Raw genomic sequence first — 16028 nt, forward strand, 5'->3', positions numbered from 1 at the left:
TACTGCTCCTTTCTTGATTAAAGCTCTTCACAGTGTAGAGATAAAGGGAACATACCTCAATATTATAAAAGCCATCTATGAAAAGCCCACAGTGAATATCATTCTCAATGGTGAAAACTGAGAGCTTTTCCCCTAAGGTTAGGAACACGACATGGATCCCCCCTCTCACCACTGTTACTCAACATAGTACTAGAAGTCCTAGCCTCAGCAATCAGACAACAAAAAGAAATAAAAGGCATCCAAATCAGCAGAGAAGAATTCAAACTCTCACTCTTCACAGATGACATGATACTCTGTGGAAAACCCAAAAGACTCCACCCCAAAATTGCTAGAACTCATACAGGAATTCAGCAAAGTGAGAGGATATAAAAACCAGTGCACAGAAATCGGTTGCATTTCTATATGCAAACAATGGGACAGAAGAAACAGATATTAAGGAGTCATTCCTATTTACAATTGCATCAAAACCCATAAGATACCTAGGAATAAACCCAACGAAAGAGGCAAAGGATCTGTACTCAGAAAACTGTAGAACACTCATGAAATTGAGGAAGACACAAAGAAATGGAAAAACGTTCCATGCGCATGGATTGGAAAAACAAATATTGTTAAAATGTCTATGCTACCTAGAGCAATCTACACATTCAATGGAATCCCTATCAAATTACCATCAACTTTTTCACAGAGCTGGAACAAATAATCCTAAAATTTGTATGGAACCAGAAAAGACCCCAAATAACCGAAGGAATGTTTGAAAAGAAAACCAAAGCTGGTGGCATCACAATGCCAGACTAAGCTCTATTACAAAGCTGTAATCATCAAGACAGTGTGGTACTGGTACAAAAACAGACACATAGATCAATGGGACAGAATAGAGAATCCAGAAATGGACCCTCAACTCTATGGTCAACTTATCTTTAACAAAGCAGGAAAGAATATTCAATGGAAAGATGACAGTCTCTTCAACAAATGGTGCAAAGAATGAAACGGGACCATTTTCTTATACCACGCACAAAGAAAAACTCAAAATGGATGAAAGACCTAAATGTGAGACAAGAATCCATCAAAATCATAGAGGAGAACACAGGGAGAAACTTCTTTGACCTCAGCCAGAGCAACTTCTTGCTAGCACATCTCCAAAGGCAAGGGAAACAAAGGCCAAAACGAACTATTGGGACTTCATCAAGATAAAAAGCTTTTGCAAAGCACAGGAAACAGTCAACAAGACCAAAAGACAGCTGACAGAATGGGAGAAGATATTTGCAAATGTCTTATCAGATAAAGGGCTAGTATCCAAAATCTATAAAGAACTTATCAAACTCAACACCCAAAGAACAAGTAATCTAATCAAGAAGCGGGCAGAAGACATGAGCAGATATTTCTCCAGAGAAGACATCCAAATGGCCAACAGACACACGAAAAAATGCTCAACATCCCTCAGCATCAGGGAAATACAAATCAAAACCACAATGAGATACCACCTCACACCAGTCAGATGGCTAAAATTAGCAAGTCGGGCAACAACAGATGTTGGCGAGGATGCGGAGTAAGGGGAACACTCTTACACTGTTGGTGGGAAAGCAAGCTGGTGCAACCACTCTGGAAAACAGTATGGAGGTTCCTCAAAAAGTTGAAAATAGAGCTACTCTATGACCCAGCAATTGCACCACTGGGTATTTACCCCAAAGGTGCAAATGAACTGAACCAAAGAGGCACGTGTACCCCAATGTTTATAGAAGCAGGGTCCACGATAGCCAAACTATGGAAAGAGCCCAAATGTCCATCAACAGTTGAATGGATGAAGAAGATGTGGTGTATATGTGTGTGTATATATGTATGTATATATATACACATACACACAATGAAATACTACTCAGCTTTCAAAAAAATGAAATCTTGCCATTTGCAACAACGTGGATTTACTAAAAGGTATTATGCTAAGCGAAATAAGTCAATCAGAGAAAGACAGTTATCATATGCTTTCACTCATGTGGAATTTAAGAACCAAAACAGAGGATCATAGGGGAAGAGAGAAAAAATAAAACAAGATGAAATCAGGGAGGAAGACAAACCATAAAAGACTCCTAATCATAGTGGGAAAGAAATGGAAAAACATTCCAGTTCTGTGGGGGGATGGAGTAACTGGGTGATGAACATTAAGGAGGGCATGTGATGTAATGAGCCCTGGGTATTCTATAAGACTGATGAATCACTGACCTCTACCTCTGAAATTAATAATACATTTTATGTTAATTTATTTGAAATTTTAAAAAATAAAAAATATTGCAATGAAAAAAAAAATCTTCATGTAAGTGGACCCACGCAGTTCAAACCCAAACGACATAGGTTTGAAGGGTCAACTGTAATAGTGTTACTCCATTGATCAAGGAATCTATGTTAGATTTAGGCACATGCTAAGCTTATACGTTCTGGAACATGGGAAATGACTACCAGATGGGTCTGCAGAGCGAGTGGTGACTGTAAGATGTACTGGGAGAGAGAACTGGACCAGGGCTCCACTTACTGCCAGACCTCCATATGCATTATGATGGAGCGTCCTCAGGCTTGTCAGTGTCAAGTCAAATCATGTATCCAGCCGTCCTCAGATTTCAGTATCCCCCTTCCCTGTTGTGTGGCTTCTTTGAGGAAATGGCTGTAGGTTACTATGGGGAGGAGCTCAGGGAATCACCACAGCGTACAGCTGACACAGTGTTGCAGACTCCGCCCACACGGATCCCACTGCGTCTTCAGTCGGCAGGCTCTCAGTCTAACTTATTAAAACTAACAGTGCTCAGAACAAACTCGGCTCAGAAACCTGTTGGGAGCTTATGGATTTGCATTAAGGCGGCTTTTCTTGATCTCTTTTGATTGTATTTATTACACCATACCCCAAAGTTGGCTGTCCATTTACCGTTTTTATAACCACTTTATTGAGATATAATTCACATGCCATAAAATCCACCCTTTAAGTCTGCGTTCCATGGGGTGGAGTATATTCAAAATGTTGTGCGTCACCACTGTGTAATCTTAGAAAATTTCATCACACCAAAAAGAAACCCTGTACCCACTGATAGTAACTCCCCATCTCTGCTCCCTTATGCCCACCCCAAGGCAACCATCAACCTACTTTCCATCTCTATAGATTTTCCTCTTCTAGGCTTTACAACATAAATGGAATCATATGTGGCCTTTTGTGACTAGCTAGCTCTTTTCACTTAGCATAATGTTTCCAAGTTTCAACCAGTGTGTAGTATCAGGACTTTTCCTTTTTATTGCTAAATAATATTCTGTCACGTGGATATACCATTCTTATTTATTCATTCATCAGTTAATGGACATTTTGGTTGTGCCCCTTTTTGGATAATGCCACTGTGAATATTTGTCTATAAGCTTTTGTGTGAACATGTCTTCATTTATAGAAAATCAGTGTTTAACTTTTTCAAGAATTGACAAATTGTTTTCCAAAGTGGTGGCAACATTTTACATTCCCAATGGCAATGTAGATTTTCCATTTTCTCCATATACTTTCCAGCCCTTTCTTCCCAACTATTGGGGTATAATTGACATATAATAGTGTGTGACTTAAGGTATACAATGTGATGACTTAATACACATGTATATTACAGAATGTTTACCACAGTAAGGTTAGTTAACACATCCTTTATCTCACAGTTAATAATTACCATTTTTGTTGTTGATGTTATGGCAAGAACATTAAAGTTCTCCTCACAGCAACTTTCAAGTATACAGTACAATATTGTTAACTATAGTCACTTACTCATCTTATAACTGATAGTACCCCCTTTTTTTTAAAGATTTTTTTTATTTGACGGAAAGAGATAGCCAGCGAGAGAGGGAACACAAGCAGGGAGAGTGGGAGAGGAAGACAGGCTACCAGCGAGCAGGGAGCCCAATGTGGGGCTCGATCCCAGGACCCTGGGATCACGCCCTGAGCCAAAGGCAGATGCTTAATGACTGAGCCACCCAGGCACCCCTGATTGTACCCCTTGACCAAATCTCCCCATGTCCCTCACCCCTCAGCCCCTGGCAGCCACCATGCTACTCTCTGTTTCTATGAGTTCAAGGTTTTTAGATTCCACATATATGTGAGAGCATGCAGTATTTGTCTTTTTCTGTCTGGCTCATTTCACTTAGCATAATGCCCTCAAAGTCCATCCATGTTGCAAACAGCAGGATGTCCTTCCTTTTTATGGCTGAATAATATTTCAGTGTGTGTGTGCGTGCGTGTGTGTGTGTGTGTGTGTATCACATCTTCTTCATTTGTTCATCCACAGATGGACATTTAAGTTGTTTCCACACTTGGCTATTGTAAATAACGCTGCAGTGAACATGGAAGTGCAGATATCTCTTTGAGATCCTGATTTCACTTTCTTTGGATATATACCCAGACGTGGAATTGCTAAATAATAATATACTTCTGTTTTTCATTTTTTTGAGAAACCACCATACTCTTTTCCGTTGTGGCCATACCAATTTAAATTCCCACCAACAGTGCACCAGGGTTCTCTTTCTGCACATTCAAACCAACATTTATCATCCCTTGTCTTTTTCATAACCGCCATTCTAACAGGTGCGAGGTGATTTTCATGAACATTTCCCTGATGATCAGTAATGTTGAGCACCTTTTGGTATATTTGTTGGCCATTTGTATATCTTCTCTGGGGGAAAAAAGTCTATTCAAGTCCTCTGTACATGGTAAAGTTTATTTATTTATTTTTTTAGTAATCTCTACACCCAACATGGGGCTTGAACTCATAACCCTGAGGTCAAGAGTCGCACGCTTTTCTGACTGAGCCAGCCAGGTGCCTCCCTCTGCACATTTTTAAATTGGCTTGTTTGGGGGGTGTTTTTGCTAGTAACTTATATGAGTTGCTTTTATATTTTGGATATTAACCCATTATTAGAGTTTGCAAATATTTTCTCGCCTTCCATAGATTATGTTTTCATCTTGCCGATTGTTTCTTTTGCGGTGCAGAAACCTTTGACTTTGATGTTCCCACTAATTTATTTTGCTTTTGTTGCTTGTATTTCTGGTGTCACATCCAAAAAATCATAGCCAAGATAAATGTCAAGGAGTTTTTCCTTATGTTTTCTCCTGGGAATGCTATAGTTTCAGGTCTTATGTTTAGGTCCTTAATTCATTTTCAGTTAATTTTTGTGAGCAGTGTAGTAAGATAGAGGTCCAGTTTCATTCTTTTGCAAGTGAATATTCAGTTTTTCCAATACCATTTATTAAAGAGACTATCCTTTCTTCAGTGAGTATGTTTGGCTTTCTTATCAAATATTAATTGGCCATATAGGCATGGGTTTATTTCTGGGCTCTTGATTCTGTTCCATTGGTCAATGTGTCTGTTTTTAATGCCAGTTCTCTACTCTTTTGATTACTATAAACTTCATGATGTGGCTTGAAATCAGGAAGTGTGAAGCCTCAAGCTTTGTTCTTTCTCAAGATTGCTTTGGCTGTTTGGGGTCTTTTGTGGTTCCATACAAATCGTAGGCCTTTGTTTTTTTCTATTTCTATGAAAAATACTGTTAGCATTTTGATAGGGATTGCATTGAATCTATAGACAGATTTGGGTAGTGTGGACATTTTAACAATATTAACTCTCCCAATCCATGAACATAGGGTATATTTCCAATTATCCATGTCTTCAGTTTCATGTATCAAAGTCATAGTTTTTTATATATAGATCTTTCAGTTCCTTGCTTAAATTTATTCACAAGTATCTTGTGGAATTGTTTATTTCCTTTTCATCTAGTTCATTATTAGTATATAGACACACAACTCATTTTTGGATGTTGATTTTGTATCCTGCCACTTTACTGAACTCATTGATTAGTTCTAACAGGTTTTTGGTGGAGTCTTTAGGTTTTTCTATACACAGGATCATGTCATCAGCAAATGGAAACAGTTTTACTTCTGCCTTTCCATTTGGATGCCTTTTATTTCTTTTTCTTGCCTAATTTCTCTGACTAGGATCTCCACTACTGTGCTGAAAGGAATGGTGATATGGGCATCTTTTACTTGTTTCCAGTCTTAGAGGGAAAGCATTCAGCCCTATCACTGTTGAGTATGATGTTAGCCAAGGGTGTATCATTTATGGCCTTTATTATGTTGAGATATGTTCCTTCTATACCCAATTTGTTGAGAGTTTTTGTCATGAAAGGACACTGAATTTTGTCAAATGCTTTTTCTCTATTAAGATGATCATATGACTTTTGTCTTTCATTCTTTTAATGCGATTGTATCACATTTATTGGTTTGTATACACTGCACCGACCTTGCATCCCAGGGATAGGTCCCGCTTGGTCCTGGTGTATAATCCTTTAAATTTGCTGTTGAATTTGGTTTGCTAGTTATTTTGTTGAGAATTTTTGCATCTATGTTCATTAGGGATATTGGTCTGTAGTTTTCTTTTTTATTTAAAGATTTTTATTTATTTATTTATTTGACAGAGAGAGAGGCAGAGAGAGAGGGAACACAAGCAGGGGGAGTGGGAGAGGGAGAAGCAGGCTTCCTGCTGAGCAGGGGGCCCGACGCGGGGCTCGATCCCAGAATGCTGGGATCAGGCCCTGAGCCGAAGGCAGAAAGACGCTTAACGACTGAGCCACCCAGGCGCCCCTATAGTTTTATTTTCTTGTAACGTCCTTATCTGGTTCTGGTATCAAGGTCATGGTAACCTTATAAAATGCGTTTGGAAGTATTTCCCCCTTTTCTATTTTTTGTAAGAGTTTGAGAAGGACTGGCATTAATTTTTTTTCATTTCTGGTAGAACTCACCCATGAAACCATCTGGTCCTAGACTTTATTATTGAGGGGTTTTTCGTCACTGATTCAATCTCCTTACTTACTATTGGTCTATTCAGATTTTCTATTCATGATTCAGATTTGGTAGATTGTATTGAGTTTCTAGAAATTTATCCATTTCTCCTACATTGTCCAATTTGTTGATGTATAGTTGTTCATAATAGTCTCTTATGCTCCTTTGTATTTTTGTGGTATCAGCTGTAATATCTCTGCTTTCATTTGTAACTTTATTTGAGTCCTCTCTTTTTTCCTTGGTAAGCCTAGCTAAAGGTTTGTTAAGTTGGTTTATCTTTTCAAAAAAACAGCTCTTAGTTTCATTGATCTTTTCTATTGTGTTTCTGGTCCTTATTCCTTTTTTTTTTTTTAAGATTTATTTACTTATTTTTTAAAGATTTTATTTATTTATTTGAGAGAGAGAGAGAGACAGCCAGCGAGAGAGGGAACACAAGCAGGGGGAGTGGGAGAGGAAGAAGCAGGCTCCCAGTGGAGGAGCCTGATGTGGGACTCGATTCCAGAACGCCGGGATCACGCCCTGAGCCGAAGGCAGACGCTTAACGACTGAGCCACCTAGGCGCCCCAAGATTTTATTTATTTATTTGAGAGAGGGGGATCATGAGTGGGTGGGAGGGGCAGAGGGAGAAGCAGACTCCCCACTGAGCAGGGAGCCAGATGCGGGACTCGATCGGCCGAAGGTAGACGCTTAACCGACTGAGCCACCCAGGCACCGCTCTGGTCTCTATTTCATTTACTTCTGGTCGGGATAAGATGGGAACTAAAGGAAGCTCTAGGCTCAGACTCTTCCCCATCTGCCAAACCACTTCTCGAGGAGTCACCGAGTTAGGTGCCGTTAGCACATCTTTGCTCACAGCATGTGATCATCTCCTTGGAAACCAAGAGCTATGACCCCATATTCAGGGCTATGCAGGTGGTCCAGCCAGAGTGACCAAAGTCCTTGTCTAAATGTCTGAAGTGGGGGTGGAAAGTGGGGAGGTGCACAGAGCCCAGAGAATAGGGACACTTTTCAAAGCTGGATGAATTTCTCCAGATTCCTCAATGGCTCCATTTATAAATGTCCTCAGTGCCCGGGTCAGTGTGGGTATCAGGAGAGGAGGCTATGTTTGGTGCCAGGGGTTGGGAAGAGGGGGGTTTTGCCTAGTTATTTCTGAGCTTCTGACAAGACCCTAAAGCACCCAGACAAACTTCTCTTTCACAATAAGTTTCTGAGGACTGGTGCCAGGAAAGAAGCCCTTGAGGGTTAAGAGAGCTCTCATCCCACTCCTTTATTCCACCACATAGTGCCCTCTTTGTCTCTCCTCTTCCCACCAAATGAGACCAGCCTCCTCCCACAGCCATATGTTGATGGCATGTGCCACAACCTGGAGCAGCAGTGTGCAGCGATCACCCAAGGGCAGGGAGGAGAAAGAAGTGTGGAAGCCTGGCATCTCTGTATCCACTCTGATGGGAGGAGAAAACCTTTCTTCTCTCCTTCCCTCCTTTTCCACAGCTGGATGTCACTATCTGGTTTTGAGGAGAGTGAGAGATCACTAGGGACAAGGGTTGAGGAGGGGTCAGCAGATGGAAAGCATCAGAACAAGAAGGAAAACATCTGCCCAGAAAATTGAATACAGGAGCACTGCTCCTGGGATACTGCCCGACCTGGAGAGAAGAGAGCTAAGCCAGTTGCTGCGCCCACCATCAGTGAAAATCTGGAGGAAACAAAAATATAAACTAATAATTTCTTGAAATTAAAAATCTGTAACATTTACAAATAGTCAACAAATGCATTCCTCACCAGTATGGCAAGAATTCAGTTTAGCAGCAAGTTTACTCAAAGAACTGGCAATACAGAGGCAGCATCCTGGTTTTTATTCCATGCTGACCCCATCTGGCTCATTACCAGCATTTCCAGAATATTCTCCTTCCTGCACTCTGTACCATAAGGGCAAGCTCTTGCCCATGCAAGCATGCAATGCTGCGAGGCTGACAGAAAGGAAAGCCTGGGCACCGGAGGCCACAAGCAACTGTGGATCCTCAACACCGAGTTTTTCCTTCTTGACCTTCTGCTGCCCCACAGTGGGACTCACAGTTGACCCATACCTCAAAGTCCTCTCCGCTTTGGCAGGTCCTTACTCTGTGACTTTCTTTACACAGGATTTTCCAGATCTAGTGAAGTCTTCCCCAAGTTTTAGGCCACTGCCCCCCGCCAACAATCAGACCTTCTTTCTCCATGATCATAAAGGCACAAAGCCCCTGGGGCCCTAGAGCCAAGTGGTGAGGATAGAGGACGGGAGGAAAGCCAAGCTCATAAGACCAGGAAGGACATCTTTGAAAGACATCATGGCCTATTCCAAGGACAGCAAAAGCCAGTAAACTGAGCGCTGTGCTGTTTTCACAAGCTCAAGGGGCAATCCCTAGTAGGCATGAAAACGGGAGTTAGCAGGAAAGAAACATCAGAGCCCCAATGATCAACAGGAGACACAAGGAGAAACATGCAGACACTCTGCACCCCCCACCCCACAATGCGTTTCCTTTCCTCCTTCCCCATCATATTCCCATTCTCACTTCCAGGCCTCAGCCCTCACATGGGAAGGGGTGTCAGAGTCAGCTCTTATCCAGGTACATCTGACCACACCCCTGCCCATGTGAGGCTGATCCTGCTTTAGAAAGCATCAGACTCACCCCTGCCCAGGGTTGGTGGGTAGAAAATGAGCCGACTTTGGGGTCATTCTGGCCAGGGTCCCTGTGGTGACTCTGCTAGTCACTGGATACTTCACGGTGGTTTAATCAAGTGACTTCATTATCTGGGCTCCTTGGCATCAATAACTCCTCTCACGTTATTGCGAGAATTCCAATTTTAAAAACTAGCCCATGTCAGGTGCATGTGGACAAGGGATGGGGTGTCTCTTGATCCACCCTGTTCCCCCATCGCCAAGGACATTGCTCAGCGTCTAGAACTTTCTCAGTAAACACAGTCCAGAGTTCATAGTCCATTCGGAGTTTTCCCTGAATGAATTCCTTTCCATTGACTATTACAGCCACATGGAACCCTAAGGATCCTCCGGGCCATTTTGCATAAGAGGAAACAGACTCAGATACATAATTCTGTGGGTCATACAGACTGCCAGATGAAAAGCCAGACAAGGGGACAGTTCCTCAGACCCCATAAGTTGTTGATACCAAGGCACAAAATTAGGGGCAAAGAGTGGGATTAGGGAACAAAAAGCCCCAAAAGCAGCAGAGAAACTGCAGGAGGATGAATCGGGAAGAGCCTGGACCATGTCTCCTGAGTAGGAGTGATTAAGGCACAGAGGACTGGGAAGGACGTTGCCTGGAACAGAAAAGTTGTGTTCAGAAGTCATTAGTAACAGAGGTGATGGATAAAGAGAGGAAGAGGGAGAAACTAGGTCATTATAATAGATGGCATTTACCAAGCAAGGACTATGTACCAGGTACCTGTGATCTTATTTAAGTCTCACTAAAAAACACCTCCATGATAAAGCTATTACTATAATATCCATTTTAGCAATGAGGAAATTGAAGCACAGAGGAATTAAGTAATTTGCTGAAGGTCACAAATTTAGCAGGTGGTGGTGGAGCTGGGCATCAAACCCAGACATGCTGTCTGTGAAACCTGGATCATTAACCAAAACTTTCACCATATTAGGGGTTACTGTTTTGAATAATCAGAAGGAGGGAAGAGGCAGCCCTATGTAGGGATTATATTGATCCCAGAGAGTGGCTGTTCAGAGAGGATAGAATAATGGAGCATTACTGAAAATGGGTGGGGGTGATGAGGAACTCTGGAATTTGGGGGGAGGGGGCGAATAGTAAAAGAATAAAGAAGCAGACATAATCGCTCTACAACCACACAACTGGACAGTCAAACTCTTAACTTGAATGGAAAGAAAAATTGCAAATACTATAAAGATTAAAAATAATTTTTATTTGATTTTGGAATGCCTACGAACATTGTTGTTGTGTCTGGTTCCCTCAATATTCACAGGATATCAAAAGTAAATTCTGTTCAACTGATTCAGGAGCTTCTGCAGATCTGTTTTCTCTCTCCGAGCCCATGGATAAGCTCCCTCTTGTGGCAAATGGGATATTACCTCTAAGACTCAAGAAACACCCATCCAAGCGGAAATGTGTGTCTTGGACCTTACTGAAGTAAAGGCATTAGGTGTACGGGTCCGCCGCAGCCCCGAGAGGCCAGCAGTGAGGGCTGGATCATCCTTTTTGCCCTGCAGTGGTAGACCGGCTTTCCCCAAATTGCACAATGCATACAGATGCAAGAGGGGCCTTCCCTGCTCAACCCCCCTCCACCAAGACCAGAGCACACAGGTGGGTTGATCACCTTGGCGCACAAAATCCCCTCTGCCAGTGGGGATCCAAATGCAGACGGGAGGGGTGTGGGATCATCCCCTGAGGCAGGTGCTTGTCAGAGTTTGGAATTTAACCCTACTAGAGCCCACAAATTAACCTGTTACAGTTTCATGGACGCTGGCAGAAAACAGAAGAGCTCTGGGACATAGACAAAGGACTGTTGGTCATGACACAGCAAGCAGTATGAGCATCGTGTTGGCCAGGGTTACCCCGCACCCCTAAATCCCAGACAGTAACTCTAAAGGATCCGAGTGGATGCTTTATAGGCAGTAGGCTTGTGGTACAGTCAAGGAACACTGAACCTGCGGAATGCATGCTTTCCTAGTGAGCGGTCATGAGTCTGATCTTTTTCCAAAGGTCATCTCTTAAGGTCACTCACTGCAAACACTACCCTGAGAAATGGCCCAGGTAAAGATCACACAAGGCTTGGCATTCTTGCCATGCCCAGTAAGAATATGCAGGAAGCTCAAGCTCAAGGACCTTGGCAGATTGCCCTGCCCAACAGCACCCCTGACCCCCCACCTCTGTGCTGGGTTAACCAGTTGTCCATGTGAGCTCTGCAACTCACAAGATGATTGCTCCTACTGGTGAGGCAGGATTGCATCCAACAGGTGCTAACACACTGATCTTTGGTGACTCTCTGCACATGTTGAGATGAGATTAATATGATTGGTGAGGAGTTTGCCATTGAATACGAATATAGAATGGTAATGAATTTAGCTCCATTGGAAACAAAAGTTTCTGTGGAAAAGTAAAATAATTATAGTTGACTGCATAGCAGAGCTGTAAAGTTATTACATAGTCATAATAATGAAAACAATGAAATAGATCTAAGTTTTTATATTTAATATTTATATTAGGAGAATGGGTCATGGGAGATGGAAGTGTGTGATGGAGGCTGGCAAAGGGAAGAAAGTAGATCATCTCTTCCAGGATATCTATATAATGCCTGACACTGAAATATCAAGAAAGCATTTGATCCAGAGACATGGAGGTAAACATCTCCAAAATAACCAGCTAAAATTTAAGCAAATCATTGTGTGAAAAATAAAGAAAAAGTATTTTGTAAACCATATTACTTTGCATAAACCAGGCATTAAAAAAATACTTATTATCTTGGGACACCTGGGTGGCTCAGTCGGTTAAGTATCCGACTCTTGATTTCTGCTCAGGTCACGATCTCAGGGTTGTGAGATCAATCCTCACATCAGGCTCTGTGCTGCTTAGGATTCTCTCTCTCCCTCTCCTTCTGCTTGTTCTCTGTCTCTTTCTAAGAAGAAGAAGAGGAAGAGAAAGAGAAAAGAAAAGAAGAAGAAAGAAGAGAAAGAAGAAAGAAAGAAAGAAAAGAAAAGAAAGAAAGAAAGAAAGAAAGAAAGAAAGAAAGAAAGAAAGAAAGAAAGAAAAAGAAAGAGTACTTACTGTCTTAAGTAAAGAATTTTCACTGGGAAATGGTTGACAGAAAAAGGAAGGAACTGCGGAAAGATCCTGTAATTGGAAGTAACGATGTGGAAAACAATCTTTTAAAGATTTTTTTCTAAGTAATCTCTACCCCAATGTGGCACTCAAACTCACAACCCTGAGATCAAGAGTCACGTGCTCCACCGACTGAGCCAGCCAGGTGCCCCTGGGGATTTATTTTATTATTTTTTTAAAGATTTTATTTATTTACTTACTTATTTACTTACTTACTTACTTACTTACTTACTTACTTACTTGAGAGGGAGAGAGAATCTGAAGCAGACTCCGTGCTGAGCGCAGAGCCCGACGCGGGGCTCAATCTGACGACCCCGAGATCATGACCTGAGCTGAAACCAAGAGCTGGATGCTCAATGGACTGAACCATCCAGGCGCCCCCCCGGAAATTTATTTTACACAAAAAAATAAATCAACCCTCAACTGCTTTTATAGCTTTATAGGATAAAGTCAGTAATAAAAAAATTTTAAAAACACAACAGAGACGGAGACAATGCCATGAACAAAGCAGGAAGTGAGACTGTGGGGGGTGGTCCTGCGTTCAGGGTCTTGTACCTTCTGGGGAATGTCAGATTGAGAGCTCTAGAGTAAAAACAAAGAAAAAAAGCAGAGTAGTGTTCTGGAGCTATGCCTACCTCAATGGACAGATTCGTCAAATTCAACAAAGAAATCCCAGCCTGAGTGTCCTTGGACCCTGTAGCCCTGGACAGCAAGCAGAAGTGGGAATCAGAGAACATCCCAGGGCAGTGGCTGAGGCCTGCCTGGAGGAGGAGTGCCCTGACGTGCTCAGAGGGTTCACCTACTACCTGGACTAAGCATTCAGTGCTTCCTGTGTTCTACTCACCAGCAATGAGCAAGAGAAGGGCCAAGGAACCTCGAGAAGAGGGGACATAGCATGTTGAAGACCCAATGGAAGAGAAAGAGGGGTTAGAAGTATGGAATGGTGTTCCTCAGAATCCTGCTTAACCCACTAAAAATAATTCTCAAAAGCTCTGGCTATAGGAAGGGACATTGCCGGCTCACTCCTGAGCTTCAAGGAAGGTGGCTAAGTTCAGATTCTGTCCTTACCTTGAGCTCCCCAGGGAGAAACTGGCCTGGATAAGCCCCATGGACCTTTGCTTCTCTCTCTGATTCAAAGTTTTTCTCATGCTGAATTGGGTGCACAATACGTGAAAATACTGTCTTTGACACTTGGTCATGGAAGTAAAACCAACTAACTCAGAAGGAAACAGTTCAGCCAGTGATATTTCAAAGCAACTTCTGGCCCCTTGAACAAATTTGAAAAACCACATGACAGGAGAAGAATTTCAGATCAATAAGGAAACCCAAAGTCCGCAGGAACAGGCCAGGCTAAGGCAGACTGGAATGTGAGATTGCGCCCCACCATGGCAGGAGACATGGGTTGGGGTGAGGGCAGGGGGAGGGGACCTCTGGAGACCCCAGTCCTGGCCAGCTGTGGGGCAAGGGGAGAGACACAGAGCCACTCAGACACCCAGAGAAACTTCCTGGAGGGATTCAGATGTCAGAGGAGGAAGTGAAGGCCAAGACAGCTGGCCAAGAAGAGATGAAAGATTGTTTGTGACCAGTCATGTGTGAGATGGCTGAGGGGAGGGCCACAGGGCCTGACAAGGGACATGACTGAGGGCGAGACTGGGCTGTGGGCATGACTGGGCACACTAGGGAGAATAAGGGGCCCAGAGGAGCCAATGTGGATCCTTTCATGAGCACATCCTGCCTGCCCAACAGAGAACCAGCAACAAATTCTCCTTCAGGCAGGACCAAGTTCAAGTGTGCTCTGAGAATGCCCCACCCCGGGAGGACCTCATTGCCACAGACTGTCTCCTTGGCAATTCCTCAGTCCCTTTGGAATTGCATATTGCTCTATATTGGGAGACCACTCTGCAAACAGCCCATCAGCCCCAAAGGGCACACGGGAAGAACTGCATGTCCATGTAACTGGCTTCCTCTGTATCCTCCATATTTTGTGTTATGCATTAAAATTTTTCTTGCCTGGGTGGCTCGGTCGATTAAGTGTCTGACTCTTGATTTCGGCTCAGGTCTTAATCCCAGGGTCTTGAGTTCAAGCCCTGCATTGGACTCCATGCTGGGTGTGGAGCCTACTTAAGAAAGGAAAAAATTATCTTGAAAGAAAATAAATAATTTTTAAAATTAAAAAAAAAGTTATCTTGATAACTGGCAAGGGAGGAGATGGCACAAAAGGCCAAGAACCACTGGCCGAGAGGGATGGGGTAGCAGAGACCAAGAGTAGGACACTTAGGGGCACCTGGGTGGCGCAGTCGTTAACCGTCTACCTTCAGCTCAGATCATGATCCCGGCGTTCTGGGATCGAGCCCCACATCGGGCTCCCTGCTCAGTGGGAAGCCTGCTTCACCCTCTCCCACTCCCCCTGCTTGTGTTCCCTCTCTCGCTGCCTGTCTCTCTGTCAAATAAATAAATAAAATCTTTATAAAAAAAAAGAGTCGGACACTTAACCGACTGAGCCACCGAGGTGCCCCTAAAAACAAAGTTAAAATATATATATAAAGAAATTGGCATTTTCGTCCCTGTTCCATGCCCTGTTCAGCCACAACATTTCCCATGCTGCCCTTGTCCTGACATTCCAGATTCGGGTTCCTTCTCCGATAATTTTCTCCTCGCATCCGTCGTAGGAGTTTGGCAGGAAAGTTCTGATCACACTTGGTTATTAGATTCCTTAGGTTTTCATAATTAGGTTACACAATTTTCTGTTGTTAGGTTCTAATCATTAATCAATATTAGGTTTTCATCTGTTTCATCCTCACAATTGCAAAAGACAAAAGTTTCTTTCCACACTGTCACAGGAATTGCCTGATTTTCAGTCAGTAATTCCTGCTGCTGAGTTTACACTCTTTTTCTTTAGGCTCTCTGGCACTTCTGGACTCCACCTTCCCAGACTTTGGTCCCTGATTTCCTTAAGCCCTTCACACCGTCCTTTTTGCCTTCAGCGAGCATTTCATTTTCATTATCAAAAGATAACTCAATCAGGTGTCTAACCCTCCACAGAGTAAAACCACAGCCTTCAAGAAAGTTCCCAGAACATCTGTATCGTCTCTGCATTCAGCCCCAATCCAGCCCCATGATCAAGCCCCGTTACCCTCCCTTCATTTCCCTGTCCCAATTTCACTATCAGTCAGGATCTTCAGTTGCTGAAACAGAATCTCATTCTGACTTGAAGCAGAAAATAAACAGATTTATCAGGTAGCCTTGGAATCAACAGAGAAACTGGAAACCCCGGTTCAGAATCCGGCAGGAGAAGCACGGGGAAAAATCACACCATGGAACAAGTCCTGTAAACACACACAGCT

Source organism: Ailuropoda melanoleuca, chromosome 10, assembly GCF_002007445.2.
Source record: "Ailuropoda melanoleuca isolate Jingjing chromosome 10, ASM200744v2, whole genome shotgun sequence".
Taxonomy (NCBI): Eukaryota; Metazoa; Chordata; class Mammalia; order Carnivora; family Ursidae; genus Ailuropoda; species Ailuropoda melanoleuca.